At 39.8% G+C, this 26,842-nt stretch overlaps 1 long non-coding RNA gene across 3 annotated transcripts in view; it reads left to right on the top strand.

The window, feature by feature from the left end:
* The window catches only part of LOC139596196 (uncharacterized), a 91,802-nt gene that overhangs the window by 38,733 nt on the left and 26,227 nt on the right, over positions 1-26,842 (top strand). Inside the window, exons 1-3 of one of the 3 annotated variants that reach the window (XR_011681271.1) lie at positions 7,853-7,887; positions 9,114-9,159; positions 11,913-12,113. The exons of 1 other annotated variant lie outside the window; for it this stretch is intronic. This is a non-coding gene — a long non-coding RNA (uncharacterized lncRNA). Of the gene's footprint in view, positions 1-7,852; positions 7,888-8,518; positions 8,630-9,113; positions 9,160-11,912; positions 12,114-26,842 lie in introns of those variants that run through there. One more of the 3 variants, XR_011681270.1, reaches the window with a different exon arrangement.

The raw sequence follows: 26,842 nt of genomic DNA, 5'->3' as shown, positions 1-26,842 counted from the left end.
CCCTCAAATTCCTCAGAAATATTGAAGCATGATACTGGTCATTAGGCAAAGGTTTTTCATCTTTTTCCAGTTTACATCATCTTCCTTTTATAGTTCTAGACCAATTAGGGTAACACAGGTAGATGTTTTGCATAATTCATAAGCATTTGCTGCACATGTATAGACACACACACAGAGTCAGACACAAAGTGTGTCAGTTTACGTTGCTGTTGGGATTGTCTTAATCACTTAATTGATAAAATAAAGCTGTAAGCCCTAGCTTATTATGACCATTCAAGATGTAAAGAAATTACTTCTTATTTGTGTAATACTATTAGTAAACCTGCTCCCAGAAATGCTAACCCACTGTTTTTCTTAATAGCCTGCAACTGGCTTCAAGGCTCACTGAAATTAACTTTATTAGTTCTACTCATGTTGTTATTATGCAGACACCTGTTCAATGATAGCTCTTGTACTTTTCTCTTTCACACCCTTTTTTCCCCCCCTTTTTCTTTCTTTCTTCCCTTCTTCTGCCTAAAAAGTGAAGCTTGGCTCTGCTGTGCACACTTTTCATTTCAAAAGTAAGGATTGCTGGTTGTCTTTCTGTGCTGCACTGCTAGTATTTTTCTAGGGCATGAAGATGGACAGTGGCTCCCAAAATAAATGGTAAATGTTTAAAGGCAGGAGGGAGCCCTTTTTATGATGTTAATGTGTCAGTGATTAGATTGGTTTGGTATTGCTTCTCCGTAGCATTTCCTTCCACCAAGATAAATGTGTGCATGTGGATTTCAAATATCTCTGCAAAGATGTTTTTGATTCAAAACCTGAATGGCATAAGTTGTCCTTTCCTTATTATTCTGCAGGTTAAATAGAGCTTTCTAGTGTAAATTTAAAGTTTTCTGGATATGCTATTATGAGATTTTAAGACCAGAAGAAATAAGTTGTGACAGCTGGTAAAAGCTTTACAGCTATTAATTCTTTTTCTGCTTAACCTGTGTAATAGAGGGAAACTAGCTGGCTTTTTCAAACTCTTATCACTGGGGCCCAAAATCAGCAGTTCTGTGGTCAGGATATGTGCAACAGTATGAGCACACTCAAAGAATTCAAAGAGCAATCTATTATGATTTTTAAAAAGGGATGTTGGATAAATCCTGTCTATCTTATTCAGGCACACACCCCTCTGAAGCCAGAAGATTGAGTGTATGAGCAGAAAATGATTGATTGTATACAAAATGTCATGTAAAGTTACAATGCTAAATAGAGGAATTAGAATAACTCCAAACTATGCAGACCTCCAGACATTTTGGGCAGCCCAAGTCTAGTCATTGCAGCAAAGAAATTAGCTTTCATCTCAGCTGTTGAGCTAAAGTTAGTCAAATGCACTGAAAAAAAAAAAAAAAACCCAGCTTTTTAAAGAAACAGTTTAGCTAAAAATGTGCCAGATGTTCAGACTAAAATACCAGTTATCCAATTTTCTTGTGAAAAGTTAATCTTCTCTTACATTTAAACCATGCTGTGTTATGTGAGGTTATACTGGAGTACAACATGAAGGAGTGGAGAATGCCATATTGTCAGCAATACAATGGAATAGCTTATATTTGAATGGAGAAACACATCTTCAGATTTGTGCCAGGAAGATTTGCACATTTTATGTTTCATTGGGAAAGTCGACCAGATTTCACAAGCTGTGCTATTGAAGAACAAATTAACATTGGCTGGGGCCTGTGCCATAATATTATTCCTCAAAGTACAGCTTATGTATTAATTAACATTTGCAAGGCACTTTGAGGTGCTGGATGAAAGGCACACAGAGTACAAAGTTGTTGCTATGATTAATTAGTTATCACACTGGACATGTGAAGGGCTACGTTAAAGTGTTGCAAACTATTATTTATTAATTGTTGCTTTTGCCAGGGGCCATCTTTGTTCTGTCCTTTCAGAACTGTGTTACTGCCCTTGTTATTATGCACATTCTTTGGGCTGGGAGGAATGCTCTGACCTGTATGGCAAAGGCCAAGGCTTTCATCAAGCACTACCTGCAGGAAAGCAGTATCCTCCTGTTACGTGCTAAGATATCCAACCTTGATGGAAAGACTTTAATACCACATCCCTAATGACTTGGTTAATCACTAAGCACTATTAAAAATGCATGGCATGGATTTTGCCTGTCTAAAACATGTGCTGTCTTAGCATCCTGTTATTTGTTTGTCTGGGGTGCTTACTGTAATATCCAGTGCAAATACAGGAACCAAATATTCCAATTTTTCAAGTGTATGCACCTGGTCATCAAGAGCATAATAATCTACTCTGTGCATAGAGATTGGATCTCATTGTTAACAGGGTGCATCTTCAATAAAATACAGCCCATTCCTATGACCTTTGATTTCCACACTAGAAATCACCTCAGTAACTCAGTTCAGCAAGTTTTCTCAGTTTTTCAGGAAACTAGATTATGGAAAGAAAAGCCCAGTCCATGGTCCCACTAGCCTGATATGCTTTATATTTAACCTGGTACCACATGGCTGGGCTTCTTATGGGTTCCAGACACAGGATTTTTAGAGTACCTATTCTGTGACTTAAGAAAATAAAATGGAAAAATATACCAGTTCTCAAAGAAGACTCATCTGAGACATGAATACCATGTCACTTATTATGCTCCATATTTCTAGAAATGACCAGAATACATTTTGTTGTCTCACATTTTCCAGGCAATAAATACACTACACTGAATTTTTTTTAAAAGTTTATTTAAAAGTAATTTGTCTTGTTGTTTGCAAATTCCTGTGGCCTCCTTTGGACGGATTGATCTTCAGAGTTGTAAGCTACTTACTAACCTACAAGTCTTGGATAAGCTGTGTGCCTTGTGTGTATAGATCAGTGAGGAAGATGCACAAAGAATACAGAATAATGATAGGGTGTAGCATTAGGGAGCCCACGAAAAAGAGGGGAGAACTACAAAGATTTTACTGGCATCTGTTTGAGTCATGATCCCATTGTATCTGGTAATTACCATGTCTGAAGAGAAGGGAAGGGAAGGGAAGGGAAGGGAAGGGAAGGGAAGGGAAGGGAAGGGAAGGGAAGGGAAGGGAAGGGAAGGGAAGGGAGAGAAGAGAAGAGAAGAGAAGAGAAGAGAAGAGAAGAGAAGAGAAGAGAAGAGAAGAGAAGAGAAGAGAAGAGAAGAGAAGAGAAGAGAAGAGAAGAGAAGAGAAGAGAAGAGAAAAAAACAAAACAATGCTAAAAGATTAAACAATGGTATAATTCATTAATTGCAACTGATGAATTTGATCATGCCTACAAACACCTTTAATTCCTTAAAAGTTGTCCACAGACAGATGGAAAATCTCAACCTGTGGAAATGGAGAAAATTCTTGGATTGCCTCACCCTTGCATATATCTTCAAAAGCTATTTCTAATCTTGCACAGGCTGTTAATGTGGAGATAGTAGCAGTTATGAAACCTGGGCTGGATTCCAGATATGTGGTATCCAAGTGTAGAATGAAAAGGAAATCAATAGTCACTCTTCAAGGAAAGCTATGCCAGAATTGTCCGGTATGTCTGTATTAATCAAAGCCATAACAGCTTTTTTTCATTAGTGGAGCATTAACAAGTAAACAACACTCCTGTTTTGTTATTTAATTACACTAACCTTTTTCAACAGCTAGGCCTAGTGATAAGTTTGGATTTTCTCTGTTTATAGAAAATTGGTACATCAGCAGATTGAGTACAACTCAATATTTATGGAGTGCCGGCTTTCTGGAAATGGAGGAAACTGTTATTACTAGAAGAGTTCATTAAAATGTAAACAAGAGTGAGGAGACAGCAATGACAATAATTATTTATATATTTATGTATAATTTTTTTGCTATTGTCTGATTATGCTACAATGTCATGGCTATGACATGAAAGTGGGAGTTGTTTTGGGCAGTTTTCTGCTGACTGCCTCAAAGGAGGTGAAGCCAGCAGAGTGCAACATCTGTGATTCACTGGTACATCAGTGTACAGATGTGCTGCAGCAGGACCTGTTTTCTGATTATGCTATGTCCCTGTATTAAAATTAGAACCATTATATTATTGTGGGATCTATTGTGGTATTTTAAAAAGTTATTGCAATGGAGAGGCTGAAGAATATGTTTTGTAAATGACTGGGTGAGTTCCTATCAAGTTGAGCACTTTAAAGTTACTTTGATTTAATTGACTAATAGCTGATGTTTTCTGAATACCAAATAGATATGTATATTTGAGCTGTTACACAAGTCTAAAATACATTTATTAGAAGATGACAAACTATTTGGCCCATGGCAGTAAAAAAAAAAAAAAAAAGGGAACAAAACTTTTACAGTTTTTTATCTGGGAAAGTGGGAGAGAACTTATTCATAAGTAAATAGTGAGCCACATGCATTTTTACCTATTATTTTTAGTGTTGCTTGTCTTTGTGAGGAAGGATTTGAATGAGCAAAAGATGGCAGAACAGCGTGGATAAGAGAGACCAGGAAAATAAAACTATTCTTAGCATGAAGGGGGCAGTGTGGAAGTGACATGGCAAAGACTGGGAAAGGTGTGCAACTGATTTAGTTTAAAGTTTTTGTGTTCTTAAACTAAATTGAGGCATGAAATGAGATGTCTGTCCTTGTGTGTGAAAAGTATTTGTAGGATATCTCAATACTGCATTCTTCCAAGTAAGACAAATGCAGAAATTTCAGCTTTCTCAGTGTTCAAGTACAGCTCCTGTGTGCTTCTCTGAGAATTCCAATTGGCCAGCAGTACTTTCCCTCTGTGGCAGGGCTTCTCTTGGTGCAAGTGGCCAAGGGCTTTTATCCTGACCTGCAGAATGATTTCTGTGACAGGGAGCTCTTGCCTCAGGATCCTAGAGCTTTCACTGAATTTCTTTGTATGCAGCTTTCAAGGTGTTTATGGATGAAAAGTACCAAGCAAGTGCAAAAGATTAGTAATTAAGATTGTGTTAGTGTGTAGTGGTTGTGCATAATGCTGTGTACCACAGGAATCCCTCTTTTCAGCTGACTCATCCATCCATCCATCCATCCATCCATCCATCCATCCATCCATCCATCCATCCATCTCTCTATCTATCTCTCTACCCATCTACCTACCCAGATACAGGTTAATTATGCAATTCATAAGCAAAACTGTGCAGATATCATAGGATTGCATAGACAATCCTATTTACATGCATAATTAACTTCATTTTATTTTAATTTTAATTTAAGGAATCATAATGACGTTTGGCTTATTTAAGCTCTCCTGAAAGCTCAACACAAATGTCATGTTTCCTAAGTAGTCACCATGAAAGGAACGTGAACATAGGGTACTGCAAAGGGCTCAAAGCAATCCTCAGCTGTGTGGCTGGTACTGATCACACCAACAATGTGCTGTTAAACCACCCTGGGATATGTTTCAAGAGAGGATATTAAAACATATTAAGGATGAATAACTAGAAAAATACCCATTTTCTGCTAGTGGTGTACAAGAAATTATTTAAAGCAAATGGTAATATAGTCTATATTTGCTATATTCAGAAATAGAGCTGTTTTTAAGTCCTGAAGACATTTTTCATTGCACACAGAAGCTTGACAGTATTAAAGATGTAAAGATCCACACTGTCACACAACTGGCCCTCTTGGGCTGCTCATGTGCGCAAGGCTTAGTGGGGTTGGGTCCTCAGCATGTTCATCTGTCCCTTAGATTAAGTGTTCTTGATTATTAGATAGAGAGCCTTGCTTTGACACTGAGTCATGACTGGCTCAACAGAATTTGGATACATTTCAGGTAAACTAGAGAGTATAAAAAAGTTACTCAACAGAACTCCTGTAAGTCAGTGCAGCTCAAGACTGAGCTGTGTTTAGAAATATTGATGGTGTCTTAACCAGATTAGAACCTGAAAAATGTAAAGAAGATCCTAAAGTTAACAACTGAAGTATTTTCTGAGTGATATTTCACTGCAAAGTCTCTGAATGGTTGTACTATTAGAGTTTCTTAGACTGAGATGAATGGCTGAAATCATGATTGCATCTGCCTAGTGAGTTTGGTGCTATTTTGTAAGAGAAATTGAGGGAATAATTGAGCAGTGCTGAAGAACCTGCTTAACCTAAGGGCATGCTCAGAGCTTGAACAGTCCTTGTGCTGATATCTTCAGATCTGGTTAGGGATCAAAGCAAACCCTGGTAACCCCAGCACATTCAGAGGGAAATGAGGGAGGACAAGAGAATGTTGCCGAAAGAGAAAATCTGAATTCTGGCAATTCTGAGTCTTAAATGTAGGTGGAAGATGGTAGATAAAAAGCAGGTGTGGTAGAAATCAGGTGAATCCTCCTACTCCTATAACAGAGTGGAGGAAATCACATGTCATGGACTCTGTATGCTTGTGGGGCCAGAAAGAAGAGGGTGGGGTTAGCTTTTCCTCTTTGTATCTAATTTTTCCTTTTCTTCAGTTTTCTTGCCTTGGATTTTGGCTGCTCTTTGCTGATAACCAAATTCTCCAGGAGCTTCCAGTATCTCACAGCTGAAAGACCACTGTTTTTGTTCCTGTCTCTTTTTTGGATCTGTACAATAAATCAATTTTGGATTTGTTCACCAAGCTAGATAATAAAAATTATAATGATGGTAATAATAACAAAAAATCCTGGAAATTATTAAATTACAGTTTTTCTTCACCAACATGAATTGTTGCCATTTGTCAGGTGATATTCTCATTTTGTTCCAAACATTTCAAACCATTTTTCTGAAAGCATTTTTTATCCAGTAACCCTGTAGTTAAGTAAGTTGCTCTGGATTACAGAAGTTTCTTTCCCATTCTGCCTAATGGGAAACAGCATCTTCTAAGAGAGCATGGAGCTGCCCTCACTGGGATGGAGTCTGGGCTCCTTTGATTGTCCTCAGTCTCTGCTTTTGTTGCTCTGTCACTTTGCAGAAATTCTTAAATACCTATTATTCAACAACTTCAACATCCATCTTGTCAGCAACCAGGTAATGGAGTAATTTTCTCCTTACTCCCTCATCTTTCACACATGCTGAATGAATGTATTTCTTACAGAGTGCAACAGCTCCATGTGAGAGGCTGCTGCATCCCTCCCTCCCTGCTTGGTACACCCCCAAACGCTCCAGGGCAAGGCACTTCCAGAAATGTTGGTTCAGATATCATCAGCCAGAAAAGGCAACTGATCCCACACAACCAGAGTGAGTATGCTGACAGCCAAATTTTTGGTGATGGGGGTTGACACTACCACTTCCTCAGGCAGTTTTGTCAATCTGCTCCCCTGTGCCCCTGTTAATTCTCTCCAGATGAAACCAGCTGACCACTCAACAGTTTCAGAATGACTAAAGCAGCATTTCTCAGTCACCCTCCTCCCCTCTACTGCTGAGCCTGCTCCTTGGTGCATCTTGTTTCTTTATCATGTCTCTCAATTCTTTCTTCCTCCTCTGTATATTCCCTTTCCCTGGCTACATTCTTCCCCATTTATGGGCTCTTTTGAGTTGCCTTACACCCCTTCTTTCCAATGTGACTCTACTCTTTTCTTTGAAGTTCCCACTTCCATGGGCCAAGTCATTGAGGCATACAGCTCTTTGTGGTTGGGTCATTATACCTGAGAGATCACCAAATGAATGACTTTAGAGATAGGAAACATGCTCTGTAGGCCACTCAGTTAAATTCAGCTGGGAAGAGCATTTTCCTGTCAAAACTGACTGTTCTGCATTTAGGTACCATCATGTCTGCCTGGCTCTGTGATGGTAGTGTAGTAATTGTGCACTCAGTGGCTCTTTAGTGTTCTACTTAGACATGGAATCTGTGGGGAGGACACAGCTTGACATATAATTCCTTTCCTTGTCTTCTCCACAGTGTTTCCTGAGGATTGCAGTCACACAATTTCAGTGTACTAGGAAGATCAAGTCAAAGGTACCACAGGGTTATCCCATTAAATTCCAAATGTTCAGATTGCCCAGACCTACCTCTGCTTCAGGTGTTTTAAGTATTGTCTGAACTCAAGCTGTCTCAAGCTGCTTCAAGGAAAATATAGGTTGGATATTAGGAATATTCACAATGCAGTACAATTTCAGCATTCTAGTAAGAACAAAGTTATCCCATCAAACTCTAAATGTTCAGATTGCCCAGACCTATCTCTGCTTCAGGTATTTTACAGTATTGTCTGAACTCAAGCTGTCTCAAGCTGCATCGAGGGAAATATAGGTTGGATATTAGGAAAAAGTTTTTCATGGAAAGGGTGATAAAGTTCTGGAATGGCTGCCCAGGGAGGTGGTGGAGTCCCCATGCCTGGGTGTGTTGAACAAAGTCTGGATGTGGCACTGGGTGCCAGGGTTTAGTTGAGCTGTTGGGGCTGGGCTGGACTCCATGGTCTTGAAGGTCTCTCCCAACCTCGTGATTCTGTGAATTCTGTGAATTGTGTGAACTTCCACAGTGTGTGCAGGGCATTTTTGACATTGCAGTGGATGGAGGATGAACACATGAGACCTAAGTAGCTTTAAAAGAAATGTTCTCTCTTCTGCCTGCTCATTTTCTACACACACACTGAAAACACACAGCTCAGCAGCCACTCTGCATTTCACTGTGCTCAGGTGCTGCACTCATGAACTGTGAGATGTTTACCACCAGCTGGCAATACAAAGTTGGCATCAAAATGGTATGAGAATTTCCAGTAATTTTCTGGATTATCTTTAAAGTGTTGCTTTAAAATTGGTTCTTAATTTGGGTTTAGGATTACAAGGGTAAAACATCTATTTTGAGTTAACAGTTACTATGTGGTTTTGGATAAAAAACCAAACCACATAAAATCTATTTGAAAATATTCTCCTTTAATCTGTGTCAGCAGTAAGGGATGAATAGCAAGTTGTACAAAGCAAGAAGAGCCATTATCTTGCTATAGATGTATAAACTATAGTGATACCCTCCCACCCACAGCATATATTGAGGATGTAAAAGGTGAGCAAGCAGAGCTCAAGTCTGCTAGACTTTCTCTATTCATTTCATTAATTAGCTCCTGTAGGCTGAGATTATTTTTCTTTTGTATTTGAACAGAACAAGAACTATAGGATATATATTATAATATGTGCTATAAGAATGAATGAATCAAATTAAAAATTTGTTTCACTTTCTTTGCTTTCTAGGTACCCTAACCACCAGTCTATTTAAAATGAGATTACCAAGCTTGAGGTGAGAATTTTACCAAATAATACAGACTTCCTTTATTGCCTTGGTGTTAAGTGTCTAGGGCTTCTCAGTCTTACATATTTGAAAGTTTTAGTTTTACTGGCCAGTGGAATACAATTTGATTTATCAGGTTTGACACAGCCTCACTTCTATATGGCATTGAGTCTTAAAACAAATTCATACATGAGCACCATTTTTATGGGGAGCACTTGGGATACACTTTTTTCCTGGCAAAATATGCCTGTCCACTTTTCACATACCTCATGTATAAACCGTGGATTTGCCTTAAATGAGTTTTTAAAAGGATAGATTTTTAAATACAAGAACAAAACTCTCAGAAGGAGTATTAGACTTCATTTGGTATTTCCCTTATTTGTTGCACAACTAAAATAATGACATGAAATTATTTAGCAGTCTGTGATTACTGCAAACAATGGAAGGAGATTGTTTATCTGCTTTTTTCCACAATGAAATGTGAATTCTATGCAGTTGACTACTCTGATGTTAATAGCCATGAAACCACTTCTCCCTTACTTTATTCAAGGGAAAATTTTCTGCTTAAAATTTCAGCTTTTCCCCCCCAGTTTAGAAGCAATATATATATTTGATACATTTAGAGCCAGTTAACAGTTTTTAATTCAACAGGAATAAAACCAACAGAAGTAATTTGCATGATAGTGATTGTTGCTCTGTCTGAAGAGTCTTTCAGCTTCTTTCCTCATCTCCCTCTTCCCTGTGCCCTGTCTCTGTCAAAGGCCAGAAGCAGATGCTGGGGGAAGAGAGAAAATGCAGACAAGCACAGGTGCTACCCCACAGATCCTCTCCTGCCTCCACTGTTTGCTGTTTCCACCATTCTCCCCTCTGGGACCTCCCCTGCAGAATTAATGCTGCTCTATCCCTCTCCTTCCTATGAATTATCTTCTATAACTGGACAATTTTAGTGACCCCAAATGAGACAACTTATGAGCTTGATCTGGTTAGCACTCATGATTCCTGGGATGTTTCTAGTATCCTCATATGATCTGATGACCATTAGGAGGAGCATTTGTTGCTTGGACTGACTTGCCAGGCATGGCAGAGACACAAATCCTACCTAAATTATCTGAATGCTCATCTCTCTTTTGTTTAAAGTATTTAGCTAATATCCAATTCTACTACTGAAAAGAATTGAAAATGCACCAATTCCCTGTCATCAAATGAAGATGAATGCATTTGCTTGTCATAAAGCAAAAAAACTTCAAGCAGGGTGTTATTGTAGCAGACCACATGAGAGACTTCTTCCTCTATAATTTTTATCTCTTTCTCTATGTTAGTTCCACTTATCAGTGAAAGAGAATGGAGGGAGTTTCAATTTCAATAGTGCACCACAGGCCTTGCTGCAGTGACCAACATGGGTGATCCTTCAGAGAGGGAGCTGCACCAGGCTGAGCAGAGCTCCTTGCAGGAGTCTCTTTGTCTCACACTCAGGCTTGGAGCTCCTGCTCTGGCTCTGAGTGTCAGTGTACACAGATCTGAGGCACACCTGAGGCCCAGGACCTGCTCAGAGATTTGTAACTCCCAGATACCATCTGCAGTTCACTGCAATGGAATTTGCAAGGCAAGTAGCAAAGGGTGGCTCAGTCTCATCTTGTACTGAGGATGTGCTGCCAAGGGAGGAATGGAGGACAAGCCTTGCTCTTTCAGCCAAGAGATTATGTCCTGGCTAACTGCATTTAATCAAAGTTCAGCATTGCTTAAAGTGGAAAAAGCCCCTTTGTGCCAGGGAGATGGTATCATATCTCCTGGTACATATCTAATCCTACTGCTAGGTCCCTTGGTTTTTGTTTCAAATTGCTAATGAAATCAAAGCATCTGCTGGGCCTATCCAGGGAGTGGCTTATTTTGTGTAGCTGAAGAACAATCACAAGACAATTTTCTAAAAACAATAGGAGATGAAAGAGGAAGTTTAAGCCACTTGCCAGTTGAGAAAACACAATTGTGCTGATTCACATTTGTACAGAATGATAGGGGTTTTTTTCCCCAGTTGTTCTCAGATTGCCAAGATTGTATTAATATGAGAGTGCAATAGGACACTCCCAGATGTAAGCCCAGTAATAAAACACAAATTCTCTAACTATAATTATCTCTTCAAATTTCATCTTAGGTTTCAGTTTTTAGCTTCCCTTCCTGCCATTATACAAATACTCTGGTGTTATTCAATGATGCTCGGGCAGAAATACCACATTTACTGGCACACCACAAATTCTGAAAGTGTATATATATCAACAATAGTGTAGATATCATTCATAGTTCAGAAATTCACCCTGTGCAGGATGTGAATGTTCCACTGAAATCACCTGTTAGCTAGGTAAATTGAAAACTGCAGCTGGGAACAGAGAGGGGGATGTTTTGGCCTTTGTAGGTTAGCTCTTGAGTCCTTTGTAAAAGCAACTGCTGGCCAACCCTTGCCCTTTTAACCTAAGGAGATGTGTCACAAAAGAGAGTTCAAGATGTAATAAAATAGTACTTTCTGTATGAGATATAGCCTCCATAAAAGAGGAACTTCAGGCATTTTTCCCATCCAATTTCATAATACTGAATAAGAGGGAAAACGATTTCAAATACATGACTTATATAAAGTAACTGAGATGGTGCATAGGCTTTTAAGAAGCATTAATTGGATGCTTAGGATTCAATGTGTTTGGAAGGAAAAGCAGTCACCTACATTGTGATTTGCCTTTGTTGAAATGAAAATGAAACTCCTGTTCACTCTACAGGGCACTACTATTTATATTGATTGAAGCACTTGCTCAGCTCCTGGTATTACTGGTACAGTACTGAGAAACAATAAAGAACAAAATGCAGAGTGTGTCCTGTTTGCCAGAAATGGCCAGGCTGACAGCAGTCCTGAGGAAGTATTACTTCAGCAATGCTGATTGTCTGCATGCAGGACAAAGCACCTCTTGAATATTCTCTGGGTAAGTGAGGGAGTCTCTTTTTGAACAGACACTCTCTTGTTTTGTACAGACAGTTGTCACTGTCATACTTTCTGAAAAATCCTCTTTGCCCAGGATTTCTCTCCTGGGAAGCTGAGAAGTCACAGGAAAAAAAAAGAAAAAAATATTATCTCCTTAGCTTCTCCTGTGTTTTGCTGCCTTGGAATGTGTTTGGAGATTGTTTATCCAACAGGTCTTGTTTGATTGGTTTCATGTGAGTTGTTTTAACTTAATGACCAATCACAGTCAGGCTGTGTCGAGACTCTGGAAGGAGTAATGAGATTCATTATTATCTTGTTAAGCCTTCTGTCTGCATCCTTTCTGTATTCTTTAGTATAGTGTAGGATAGTGTTCTTTAATATAATAAATATAGTAAACATAGTAAATATAATAAATATAATACATATAATAAATATAATATAATAGCCTTCTAAGAACATGGAGTAAGATTCATCTTTCCTCCCCACGACAGGGGACCCCAAAAATACCACAGACACTCTCTTGTTTTGTACAAACACTCTTGTTTTGTACAGACCCTCTCTTGGTCAGCTCCCATGTCTTGCACATTCATTTCACCCCTTCCCTAGGGGACAGAACACAAACTCAGAATAATGGCTGTTACTTTGCCCAGGTCTCACAGAGTCTAGGATTGATACCACAGTGCAGTTTGCTGAGTCACTGGACAGTTCTTTGACTTTTCAACAACCATTCTGGGGTGTAAGAATGGGCACAAACCTTAATCCTGTCCCTAAATCAGTCCTCTCTGGCTGTTATGTGTGACCCTGATTTTTTTAAGTTTTTCTAAGCCTTCTGATGTTTACATTCTTGTAATGAACTTTCTCACACGCTTTATGTAAATAACTTCTTATTTTGCATTCTTTCATGGAAAAAGAGAAATTTGAGACTGTTAGTTTGTCCAGTGTTATTGGAGAGGTGGCACTGTCACCCTCCAATCCACTGTCACTTTAAAAAATCTATAATTGTTAAAGTCAAAATTAAACTTCCCTCTTTTTTGCCCTAGAAAATCCAGTGTCCACATCTTTCTGTTTCGTGTCCTAGAGTGACAGTTCTGTGCTTTCCCAGTGGGACAGGTGCATTTGGCTCTCTCAGAACCTGGGAATGTGGGAAGCAGAGTGACAGAACACTCTGCAGTGTGCAGGACAGCACTGAGGGAATCTGCTCCCACTCCAAAATCCAGAAAGAAAAGATTCACATCCCCACAGGCCCAGTGTGCAAAGCTGCCAAGTGATTACTGCCTGTCATTCATATTCTAACTTTGGCTTGGTGCTTCCTTATTTTTCACTGGACTTCCAGGACTGTTTTCACACACAGATCATGGCAGGAATCATTTGTAAGAAACCTCAGCTCTTAGACTTCTCATTCCTTACTGGGAACTCAAAGTCTTGAAACACATCATTTGGGGGATGTGTTCTGATTTTATTCAAATTATCAAGAATATGATTTTATTCTGATTTTATTGGATTTGATACTGCTTGGTAAGTGCCTGATCATAGATACACACAGAACTGGCTGCAGGGGTGTTGGTCCTGTGTAAACACTGAGTGAGCTTAGGTTACTCAAGTTCTATTGCTTAAATAGGATGAACTCCCTAAAAAATTGCAAACCTCTCTGTTGATGAGTTGGAACCTCATGATTAATTGACTTCATGATTAATTGACTTTAAACATTTAAATTGTAAAAACTTATACACCAAGTCATTTACTTTATATAAGTCATGTATTTGAAATCTTTTTCCCTCTATTCAGTATTATGAAATTGGATGGGAAAAATGTCGGAAGTTCTGATTTTATTCAAATTATCAAGAAAATTAGGAAAAAATTTCAAGTCTTTGTTCATCTCTTTCTGAAAAAAATCAGGTTTTATAGCTTACTACTCCACTACTTCTACAGCTGTGAGGTTTTGAATAGCCTTACATGCTGTGTCCTTGACTTGCACCTCATTGCATGTGCTAGCAATCTGCATGGATGCTGATCAAAAGAAATACAAACTGTGACCTATTAATTTAGATCTTTGTTTGTATGTGTGTATATGCCTCTAATGTTTTTTTTTAAAGGATAGATGTTAATTATTTTTAATTGGTTAAAAATTAAAATTTCTTCATGTCAATATCGGGCTTTAAAAATATGAGCTTTCTTATCTCTTATTGTTTTCTTTTCCTGTTATATTGTGAGTGCAGAGATGTGGAAGCGAAAGGGAATAGGAGAGATCAAAAATTAAGCAACAAAAGTCAATAATACCCAAATAATTAATTGACTTTAAACACTTAAATTGTAAATAGTTCTATTGTAACTTTATGGAAAATATTCCATTTAAATTTTAAATTAAATAATAATTTCTTGACCCTTTTGGACAATTAATAATGCACATATAGTATGTAAAATTATTATTTTAAAATAGCACTGTTTTGACACTTATTTGAATTGTATCAGTGAACATCAAAACATCTCAGCAATTAATGAAAATCTACAGAGACTGGAAGATGGGACTGAAATAGTCCTTTCTAAGCCATTGTATTGGTTTCCATGGGGACTAGCAACAAAAATACTGGCAGTGAACCTACTGGGGAGTTTATGGCAAACATGTTTTTAAAAGTTTTTAAAAATTTATTTTAGCATAATTTCAAAAGCCAAGCACTAAAATACACATTTCATGAGTGCACAAATAAAAGAAACACTTTGCATTTATTTTAATCTGCCTAAAAAGGGTTTAACAGTCACTGCAGGAAATTGAGAGTTTGTAAAGCTGCTACTTTTTTTGTAGGCATTTGAGGGTAAACATGAATTAGATTATACAGCACAGAATAAAAGTCTTCAGTAACTTGCAATATTTCATTCAGAAAAGATTTTTTATTTTTGTTATGAATAGGAATTACAGAAAATCTACAAGATGTATAATATAAGCCTGCAATGTTATACAAGCTTGTATATTATTATACCAAATACTCTGAATAAAAGAGCAGTTGTATTGTTAGTGTTCACTCAGCACACACTGTTTGTGTTTAAATGCTGCCACTTTGTACAATCACAAAGTGATTGTGGCACAAACAGGGCCAAACTTAAGATACAGCTTTAGCAAAATGAAGATTTGGGAATATTTCATTTTTTCAGGACTTCTGTAGAATTTGGAGGATCCAGAATATCTTCTGGCAACTCAGATTCATGCTGATATAGAAATGATGTCATTGGCTGGAGTCCTCAGAGAGGTTCAGTACTCCAAGCTCTACTCCTGAGATTCCTTTACAGATCCCAGCTGTGCAGAGAGTGGGAAAACACTCCAGGACCATGTGAATCCTTTTTTTGCCTGGAAATTCATATCTCTTTGGGAAGATACATACATGTCACAGATATTAATCAAGGTTTTAAATGCAAAAAGTTATTTGCAGGACCCTTTGAATGTTCCCAGTGTGTGTTTTTCTGCATCTCTGTGCTTCATCATGGGGCAATCTTCTTTCTTTCTTGGCTGAATTCCTCCCAAATGAATGGAGCTGTCACTGGCCTCACTGCCCCTTCTCCTTCAGGTTTACTCAAGCTAACAATCCTGTGCAATTTGAGTTGAAAACTGGGAACTGTTCTTGTCAGTCACTGGTCCCAGGCCACAGACAGACTTCATCTAAACCCCAGGAGTGAACATCAACAGTTATTGATGTTTTCAGGAGTCAGAAAATTCTGCACCTTCTCCTGGGTAAAATGCTGTTCTGTATGTGCTGTTGTGCTCTTTCAAAGAGAATTGGTTTTTATGATCTCATCTAACTCTAATATTGGCCAACTAGCCCTAATCTAGCTGGTAATTTATGTGGCATTAGGGTAGAATGTTTTATGAGGCTCTTTCAGTATAGTATTCTGAAAAAAATTGCTGAAATGTATCATTAATAAAATTTTATGGTTTTGTGTGTTTATTGTAGAATAAGTTTGTTTTTTTTTTTTTTTTTAAACTAAATAGGAAGATATAATTTTGCCAGTGAAATTCTTTGGGCAGATGCCCTGGTTTAAAATAGGATTTTTAATTGCCATGATTCAAACTGCTTGCATACATTTTGACTCTTCTGAAGGTCACCCCAACAGACAGGTCTGTAGAGCAGGGCAGTGCAGGCATTGTCCATGGCACCACCCATCCTATTTGTACCTCACCCAGCTGGGACAGGCTCTCAGTCAGTAAGGGACCCACAGACACTGAAACCTCAGAGTAAAGGAGTTTATTCAAACTGGCCCCAAAATCTGCAGCTGAATAGCAGCTTTGTGAGAGAGATGCTCAGGAGGCTCCAACTCAGCAACAGAGAGGTTTGCAACCCTTTAGGGAGTTCATCCTATTTCAGCAATAGAACTAGAGTAACTAAGCTCACTCAGTGTTTACACAGGACAGCAGCCCTGCAGCCAGCTCTGTGTGTATCTATGATCAGGCACTGATCACAGCAGTATCAAATCCAAACCTTTTGATTTTGGATGACAGGATTGTTTTTCTTACCCAGCTAGTGAGATACAGTGAATAACCTCTCCTATTATGGCATAGATTCCCATGCTGCTCTACAACTCCTTGACAAAATTGCTCTTAAAAGCCCCCAGCCCCCCAGCTGGAGTGTCTGAGGCAGCTGACTCCTCCTTCAGGACATGATTCCAGCTTCCAGGAGGTTGGATTGCCCATGGATGTGTCTCTCTCTCGTCACTCTTTTTGTAAAAGTCTCCCTTTTAGAATTACTCTTTTTGTAGTAAAATCAGAGATAGAGCAATTGAGCAGCCTGGGCTTTAATCATAATGGTTTTCTGTTTGGACAAATCAGTTGTCATGTGTACATTTCATGTCACTTTTTTGGTTTTTTGCCTTGTTTTCTTATTTATCAGTAGTGCATGGTGTTCTCAGAAGGATAGTGTTCAAAGTGTGAAGAAATTTCAGTTTTCTGGATGAAAGCTCCTATGGAATCATAAAGAATTGTATTTAGCAGTTCAAGTCTACAGTTAGGCAGGAAAAGCTTTAGTCTAAACTTTTGTTTGTGCAGTTCCATATAGCTGTTGTAAACCCTACCTTTAAAGGGAGCTTCTTTGCCATTGATTTTATCTGAATTTGATCAAATCCCAAGTGATTTGGTGAGCAGGCTTTCATTCTTTTCCTAGTTGCATCTTAGCTTTCCAGACTTCAGTGATCTGAAAACTGAAGGTGTAATTCTCTAAGTAAAAGGACTTTGAGTTCCTGTGTGGTCTGCAAACTGTGGAAACTGTGCAATATTTCAGCCTATTTGCAAGACACTCAGAAAAATATTCAAAACTTCAGTAAAATTTCTTTTTATGATCTGCTCTCTGTCTTCACCTCAGCCTTATTTCTCAAATTCTCAGCTCATGCAGTAATTCCTGCTGTCCTTGATTCCCTCTGTCAGAATTGGCCAAATTTCTATTCACAGCAATGGTCCTGCTGGCAGCAGGGCCGAGGGACAGTGTCAAAGCCAAAGAAAGGTCTGGTTTGCAATGACATTTTTATGGACTGTGGCACTTTATGACAGTAAGTCACATTGCTTGGGCTCTCCAGATGTGTGCAGATGTTTGTTGTGCATTCTTGCATATCTTTTATGGCATTTTGACTGGCTTGCAGTAAGTTTGGCAGTGAGGCTGTTGTCCTTGTTCCTTAGGTGATGTGCTGCTTCTCTCAGCAAACCCCAGAACTTCAGGAACCAAAATTTCCCTTGACTGAGGTTCTAGGACTAGGGAAAAAAGAACAACAATGCTGAGAAATGCCTAAGTCCTGGTTTAGATCCGTGCAATGTACTTTAATTTTCTGGTCTAATCCAGGAGAGGGAGCTAACTTTCTAGCCATCAAATCTGGCTCACTGTGCTGGAGCAGCTTTTTTCACAGCTGATATCCCATGTCTAAATGATTATTCACATATGCTGTCCCTGAAGGAGAGTCATCCTGGGAGTGCAAAACCACCCTCTCAAAACATTGGTTAGCTCTGTTCAATGCAGTAAATATAATTGCATGACATATTCTTGACAGGGGAGTATTTATTGCTAATGTATTTTACTATAATTTAAACACTGTTGCACATTGTTTGCTCTCTTCGCCCACTCTTCTGCCTTTCCCCTATTAAGGAATATTAAGAGGATCTCATTTCAGTTTCTCCACTGCAGCAAACGTGGCTCTGTGGAAAAGCAGGGCAGCAAACACTCCCCAGCAGAGTGAGCAGGTGTGTTTGCAAGCTCCTGTGCTTGTAGAGTGCTGCCAGCCTTGGTTGGTGTCCCAGGCACAGAGTGAGCTGTGCATGGAGCAAGGAGCAGTCCCAGCAATCCCTTCCAGAGGAGGAAGCTGCAAGCAGCTCATGGAGCCCAGCTCCAGGACATGTCTGTGCCCCTGTGCCCCCTCCCTGCTCCCCTCCCAACCCCTGCCTGCAAGGCTGCTCAGCTCTCACTGCAGCACTCAGCCCGGGCTGACACAGCACAAAACAATTCCTATTTGTTGGAACAAGTTAATGAGTTAGAGAGGAGCACAAAAGAAAGGAGGGAGACAGGCCTGGGTGTTTTATGGGTCCACAGAGGGGAAATGTGCAGGCAGTTGTGCAGAACATCTGCCTCTGGGCTGTCCTGGGGAATCACTGCCCCAGGCCTGTGCCTGTGCAGCTCTCACAGCCACATGTCCCCAAAACACGGGCAGGCTGAGCTGACCTTGCTGTCTGGGTGTGTGACACTGCTGGGGGCTGGCCCAGGCTCTTATCTCTGGCCTTGGTGCCCCAGCTCCCTCCTGGGCCAGCAGTACCTGCTGAGGCAGCAATCCCATGGCTTTCTCTCTCTTCTCTTTCTCCCTTATTGCTCCTTTTCCTTCCCCTGTTTCCTGTCTCTCACACACAAGCTGTAATTGTTAAACAGACAGCTTTGAAAATCCACTATTCCCTGTCTCTCTCACACAAGCTGTAATTGTTAAACAGACAGCTTTGAAAATCCACTATTCCTTCAATAGAAACATTCAGACACTAGAAAGAAAATGGAAATAAAACTAAAGCACTGGAGTGGGTTTTTTTGGTGTGTGTCTGGGTTACTTGATGAGTTTTATAACTTTGTGATTTTGGGTGCTTAAGGCTGGAGAAAAGTTGAATTGAGAAGAGTAGCCCTGAAATTCTTCTCTCTGCACAGAAGGCATAAACCACTGAGTGTACAGCAGATGGAATCATTTGTCTGTGTTAGTTATTTTAATACAAAGGAACATGGGGAAATTAATATGGAAAAAAAAATCAATTTACCACATATTTAAATTGACCAGGACATGACAGTTCCAGGGAAAGGGAAAGAACTTTTTAAGCCTTTGAACATTTTTCATGTTTGTTTCACAATAGGCTGATGTTAGTAAACAAGTAAAACCAAAGATCTTAAATTCTCCATGTCATGTTATCTAGCAACAAATTTTGATCCAGTTAGTGAGGAATAAGTAAATACTTCAATAAGTAGGTAAAAGTAAGCAAGTTTCTCAACTGGGGACTTGAATATAGCAGTGTGGTAGTATATTGGCGCAGATGTGTGCATAAATTACATTATTTATGTAAACTTGAGCCATCTATGACGGGAAAATAAAAAGAGCCATCAGTGCTGTCCACATCTTGAAGTGATCCAACTTGTGACAGTAGTTAGTTTGGAAACACATCCCATGTCACTGGAAAATACTCAGTAATGCTGTAATAGTCCTCTTGAAAAGTGTGGCCATGAAGATTGGCCCTTTAAAACCTAGTGGATGTAATTGCAGCAGTTTATTGAGCTAAGTAGACCACTTTTTCTATTATCTATAAAGCTTGAGCATTTTTGGGAATTATTTATTTGGAATTAATGAATAAGGTGTGCAAGTGTGTTTCAACCTTGAGAACTATCTGCTGTGGTTATTACTTTAGAATTCACTGTTCACACTCTGTAATTAGCTAAATAACTCGTGTGGGTTTGTTTAGCTGCAGTTGGATGTCTCCCATATTTATGGTTTTCAAGAAAGCTGAACATATAATGAGGTGAATTTTGTCTGAGTGATCATGCAAATTTCAGAGTACCACATATTTAAATTAGAAGAGCAGAGTAAAGAAACCAGCCTTTCATGCTTACTGCTGAGACTTTTTGTGTCCAGCTGTAGATAGGGGATGGTTGCTGACCAGTGCAGGTGCCCTTTGTGGTACAAACCAGAACAATTCCTCTTCCAGTTAGAATGTCACAATTTGCAAACATTTTATCACTTACATCTGTTTTTTGAGGCCAACATTATTACCCAGTTAATTGTCACGTTATGTTGGAGTTTGTGATGGACATCCTTTGCTGTAGAGCTTTTTCTCCAAGTGATGAATAACAAACTTGTGAGTAACAAGAACTGTTTCTTATGGAGCATAACTGTCAGAACTGCAGAATATTGGGAATGCACGACCACCAGTGCCATTGCCTGTCCTAGTGACTGCTCTGGGTGAGGCAGCAAAGCCTGGCCCAGCTTTGTGAATGTCACTGCCTCATACTCTGCCCACTACAGCTCAGCTCTGAGGCTGATGGATGTTGAAAATGGATATTGAAAATAGATATTGAAAATGGATACTGAAAATGGATATTGAAAATGGATATTAATAATGGATATTGAAAATTAATATTTTCTCCACTACTCACAGTCACATAACTGGCCCTTTAAATTAGGCAACAGGATTCCAGACACCAGTTATGGCAAAAATGCACAATGTTCATCTCCATTATCTCTGTTATTTAAGGCTTTCAGAAAACCACTAACCTTCACTCCTACACTCAAACAAGCACACACTAGCACACAGAGTTAAGCCAACTTCTTAACTCCCAGTCATTAAGGATGTCAAAACATTCTGATATATGATGTAAACTTATTATGACTGGATTTTGTTTTTATTAATGTAAGGGCTAGGTTGTGAAGAACAGAAGATTTTTTAAGCCTCTTACTCCTTAGAGACAATGTGATTTGGTGGTTTAACATTGTAACATTTTTAAAGGCCTTGTTAAGCCCTAATCGGAGCACATTAAGCACTACCATTTTTAAAGTGCATAATAAAACCTAAACATTTTAATAGCATATAAACCTGTAACATAAACCCAAAACAGTCAGTGTTGTCTTTTTACTTGTGTTTTTCCTATAACAAGTTCTAACGAGTAACTGATACTTTTAACAAAGATTAGAAAGTTGAGGGTTCCTCGGTGTTCTTCCTGTTGAAATTTTTTTTTTAAAGACAGGAAATTTCTGAAAAAATTCTATTTGGGGTGAAATTTTAAAATTAATGCAAGGAAAAATTTGCTGTGAGAGTTGCCACAGCTAAATGTTGACAAATAAAGTATACTGCTAGAGAAAAGGTTTGCTTTCAGTTAAACAATGTTTTGTGCTGGGAAAATGTTTTTCCTTGAGAAGTTTTGCTCAGATCTGATAATTTTGGAGGTTTTGTCAATGAGGGCTGTGGAATGGGCTCTTGCCAGTGGAAAAAGTTCACTGAAGATCTGCAGGGGGATTTTTTTATTTATTAGTTAGTTAGTTTTCAGTATAATCTTCTGCCTGGGATTCCAGAAAAGCATTGGGACTTCATTGATACTGGAGCCCAGCAATTTCCTTTAAGAAAAGTTTTTAAAAAGGAAAATACAATGTATCCTGTGAGTGTCTCTTATTAATTGGTTTGGAGCCTCTTGATGAGTGATACCAGGCTCACCTTCCCTCCAGGGAGCTGAGCACACCACTTCTGCACTTCCCAACCCCTCCCAGGTTATGGTAAGGCATTCTGAGCCACCTTTTGGACATTCCAGCTTTGCTGGAAGTTGTGGCTCAGCCATTCCATCTTAGGTTTGATTGCAGCTGCTCCTGCTTTCCTGTAGTGGCTGTGACCCCAGCACCTTCCACAGTGGTGGCAGGAGGAATGCCTTTGGAAAAGGGTTTGTAAAATGGCTTTGGAGACAGCTGGTGAGGCTGAGTCAGAGCTGTCCAGGTAGTGCTTGACTGAGAGTGAACCATAGCCCCCCTTGGTGTGAGCAGTCACAATAATGTGGAAATACACTTGGAGATTTCGTCTGTAAGCCTTTAGTCTGTATCCAGGCAATTCCTCTGTTGTATTTGCAGGAACTGTCATGGCAGGGAGGAATGATGAATCTGACTCCATGTTCTCAGAAGGCTAATTTATTACTTTATTGTACTATATTATATTAAAGAATACTATACTATGCTAGAGAATACAGAAAGGATACTCACTGAATGCTAAAAAGATAATAATGAAAACTCCTGACTCTCTCCAGAGTCCTGACACAGCTTGGCCCTGATTGGCCAGAGTGAAAACAACTCCCAGCAGAATGCAATGGAACAATCCCCTGTGGGTAAACAATCTCCAAACACATTCCACATGAGCACAACACAGGAGAAGTAAATGAGACAAGGATTGGTTTCCTTTTCTCTGAGGCTTCTCAGCTTCCCAGGAGGAAAACCCTGGGTGAAGGGATTTTTTTAGAGAATGTGAAGTGAATGCCACATGGCAAACCTGTCACCATGAGAGGCACCTCAGTTCAGTGGCCTGAAGTGAGCACCTGTGGAAGCTGCACCTGCCTGTGCTGCTGCCTCTCCATGGCTGCTGGGAGGGTGCTGGGTGAGCAGGCTGAGGGCACCAGCTCCAGGCTGGGTCTGCACAGCTGGAGTCCCCCAGCAGCTCTGTCTGGAGAGCTGGCAGATGTTCTCTTCATGGGAAGTGCTTCCTCTCTCAGAGGGCACCTTCTGGAGTAAAGGTTTTTGATGTGAGGAAGCTGCCAAGGGCACCCTCAAAGCCAGCCCAGGCCCCATGGTGCACAGCAGGGCCTTGACTCCCATGTGGGTTTTTCTCCAGCAGCTGGGGAAAAGCTGTGCCATGCAAGGGCAGCAAGGGGCTTCTCTGCAAGTGAACCATGTTCTGATCAAATTAATTGTCAAAAGCAACTAATGGAGCATTGTGGATTTTGCCTTGTGTCTGGGCACTGTTACTCTGATATAAAAAAGACTTTTTGTTTGCTTGTCTGATTGTTTATTTATCTCATGCAGTAGTTGGAAATTGTTAAAATAAAACATAAAAGCCCATGCTTATTCTGGAATAAGAGTGGTTACAGGGAGGAAGAAATAATTCTGATATAACCACAGAGGTTTAACTACAGCAGTGCAGTTGTACCTCGCAGCTGGGAGAGCATTTCTGTGGAGACAAGCTCCAGTCACAGAAACACAATCTTAAAACGTTCCTGACCTCATCCATAGAAATAACTCTGTGTAGTCTCAGGCCAATTATTCTTTACTTTTAGTAAATAACTTGAGTCAATAGAAGGACAAGGTTTCATGTTTGCATGAATGCATTGTGGCATCAGCATGACTGATGTCCTGCAAAACTGGGAACCTCTGAGGTGGGTGAAGCAGGGCTGAGGATGGGTTGCTATACTGATGCTGCTGTATCCATGATTTGGGGAATGGTGCACAGGATCTTCCTCAGGCCTTTAGCTCTATGACAAACAGAAGAACAGAGGGGAAAACAGTACAAAACACCTGCCCAGAGAGTTACACCTGAGGCTATGTCTAAGGAGGTCAGGCTCTCCATTCTGTTTCTCCCCAAAACCTTCCCTCAAACCTGTTTGTTTTATCTGTATTTAAAAACAAACCAAAACAGAAACAAACAAGCAAACAAACAACCCCCCAACAGATCTTAATCTTACTTTGCCCTATGGCTTCCCTGTGAGATTCAAATATTGCAGTTTAGAATAATCTGGCTGGGATCCACCAGCCTCATGTCCCTGCAAGGGGAGGTGCAAGGGAGGACTTTGGTTGCCCAGATTAATCTGAGTGTCTGTTCTGCTGCTCATGCTGTGCTGCCAGGGGAGCAGGAGGATGAGCTGGTGTGTCATAAGAGACCCTCCTCTCCCCTGAGTCTTGTTTGGCAGAGGGTCACCTGTGTTAGGGGCATCTCAAGAAAATGCCAGATAGGCAACTTGACTCAGCAGGGATCAGCACTGACTGATGGCTGAAGGGAACTGGTGAGGGAGTGGCATGGTGACTTCCTGAGTGCCACTTCTGCCACTGCAGATTCCCCCTCTGTCCTTGTAACTTGTTAGTTTTTGCTTTGAAGTGTGCAGCAGTGGATATTATCTTCATGTCTCTGGAAAGGAGTCATGTCATTCCAGAGTCACAGCATGGCTGCAGCAGGAAGGGAACTCTGGAGGTCATCTTGTACAAGCACTCTGCTCAAGCAGGGTCACCTAGAAGAGCTTTCCCAGGTGTATGTCCAGACATCTTTTAAATATCTCCAGGGATGGAGATTCCTCACCGTTACATTTTATGGAGAATATCTGAGCCCACCCTGTCTTCTGCCAGCAGCTTAGTGCACAGGTTGTTTTTATACCAACAGCCACAGTTCCTCTGTGCCCTGCTGGCCAGAAGGATGGCAATCATGGCATCTTCACATGGGCACTAAGCCATGGCAGCACCTCTGCCTGCTGCAGCATTACACTGCTACTCAGTTTTCCTCAAGTGAGCATGCTTTTTAAAGGATGTGTGTTTTTCCCAATTACTTTCTGTTTTTAGGGAAAATATCTGACCTATTCTAGGATAGCATTTGTAGACTCGTTCTGGAGGTCATCAAATACTTGTAGAACATATTTGTCTGTTGGTAGGAGTGCTTTGGTGACTTACTCTGTAGCCAAAGCCTCAAAGGGTGAAGCATGCAGATTCTAGATTCTCTGGCATCATAATTTAGTGTGTTATATAAGTGAACACCAAGAAATTTACAGTACTTCATGGTTCCTGAGAAACTGCATTTTTGGTGTAGAAGAAGACTTGAGATAGTCTATGCAAAGACAATAATCTATAGAGTATGTGAAGTGTATTTATCATGAAGGTGAGGATGTGGTTGCCTTACACAGGGGAGAATTGTGAAAAAATATTTGGGAGGTTCAGGGGAAAAAAGCTAAAAAATGTAGGATATGAAAGATTGAGAGAACTTGCTGAAAATCCCAGCTGCTTTCTACATGGTGTGTGCCACACTGAGATCACATTTCTAAACTGCTGAGGTGAATGGAGTACCACAAAACCCGTGTAAGGAAATGCAAGTGAGCTCTGCAGGGGCTGTGAAATAGCATTACACATGATGTGTGCTGCCTGGATTAACTGTACTCTTGAAGGTAAGCCAATCTCACCTTCTCACAGCCCTTCTCATTTCAATAGGGTTGTTTATTTGGGGATGCTGAGTGTTCAGTCTGTTTTGACAAGTATTGCTTCCATCTTATTGCATAGCTGCCTGCAGGTCACAGGTGCTGTTTTTATAGAATGCAATGGATGTGTCTAGCAGAGAAAAAAGCTCACATGATTCTCTGCTTGTGCACTGAACTGGCTGGAAGTGAGTACAAGCAGCAGCACAGGACTAAACCCTTGCTTATTTACCTGCCTCATTAGCAAGATTTAGCATCTCAGGTTCATGACTGTGGTGAATGAAGTGGCTTCTATAGTTCAGGTAATGTCTGGCTAGGAAGGAAAATCAGCAAAAAATTCTCGTGCATGGTGATCTATAAACACATCTCACACATTAGCAGATTGGTGTAGTGTTACCGGGACAATGTTTGGAGGCTTTTTTGTTTAAACATAATTACCTCTTTAAAATATGAGAATATGTTTTAGGGTATTTCATCAACTTGACTGCAAGAATTGATGAAAAGGAAAGACATAATTAGAGAAGTTTTGCCAGATGCTTGTGAATTCTAAATTTTAAAAGTACATGTATGATTGCCTGACAGAAATATCTTCAGGAACCCAGTAGTTTTACTTAGCTTGGCACAGGCTGAAAACTTGCAGTGGTGGAAATAAAATTGAGATATGATTGCTTTTTAACAACATGTATATTTGCAAATTATTAGTATAAATAAAAAACACCCTTGGGTAGTTCTTAAATTTGGCAAATGAATCAAACCTTTACAGGCATCATTTACAGAGATGAAAGCATGTGGTCCAGGATAAAAGCAAGGAGAGAGTGGCATGATATTAAATGCTGAAACTTACACACTGACTTAGAAGCATATATCACTAGGTTAAAGGCAGGTTTGAGTCTCTTTCTGTAGGTTAAAATATATAAAGCCCTTCAAAAGAAAGAGTAGATGGGTAGAAATGGAAGCTCTTAATTTATGTCCATACACATTTTATAAAATGTGAGGAGTTTAGGTGAAGTATGCTCCTTTCCAGGCAGCATATAGAATTGTAACAGCTTTTAGAGTGCAAGTTCTCTTTTTTCTTGGAAAAAACTCCATTGATGTGAAATTGAAAACTTCTTTCAGATGCCTGCTTGGCTGGCAGGGTATCAAATTGTTTGGCTTGACTGTCTCTCACTCCCTTCACATTGTTTACAGACAACATCCTCAGCTCCAACTGACTGTATGAAAACACCAGCTAACTATGGGCCAGAGGATCTGGAAAAGGGAAACCAAGGGAAAAGGGAAATTTGGAAAAGATAAAACCATACTAAAGTCTCTCCATGTCTTAGTTCAGGAATATACCTTGCTGCAGGCACATCACAAAGTGCTGTCCTAAGCAAAGGGTGTGGGATGAGAGAGAGAGAAAGGAGGTAGAAAGAAACCAAAAATGTTTTCAGCCAAGTGCTTTCTGGCATCTGATTATAACTGGGAAAGTTATAAAAGTATAAAGAAAGTATAGGTGGGTGCCCCCCAGCTTTGGCTCAGGTGCCATACTCTGGTCTGAAATGTTTTCTAG

The sequence above is a fragment of the Agelaius tricolor genome, unplaced genomic scaffold (genome assembly GCF_023055355.1).
Source record: "Agelaius tricolor isolate 1412-34295 unplaced genomic scaffold, bAgeTri1.0.p SCAF_15, whole genome shotgun sequence".
NCBI lineage: Eukaryota > Metazoa > Chordata > Aves > Passeriformes > Icteridae > Agelaius > Agelaius tricolor.
The sequence above is the reverse complement of the archived record's forward strand: the minus strand, read 5'-3'. Positions and strand labels throughout refer to the sequence as shown.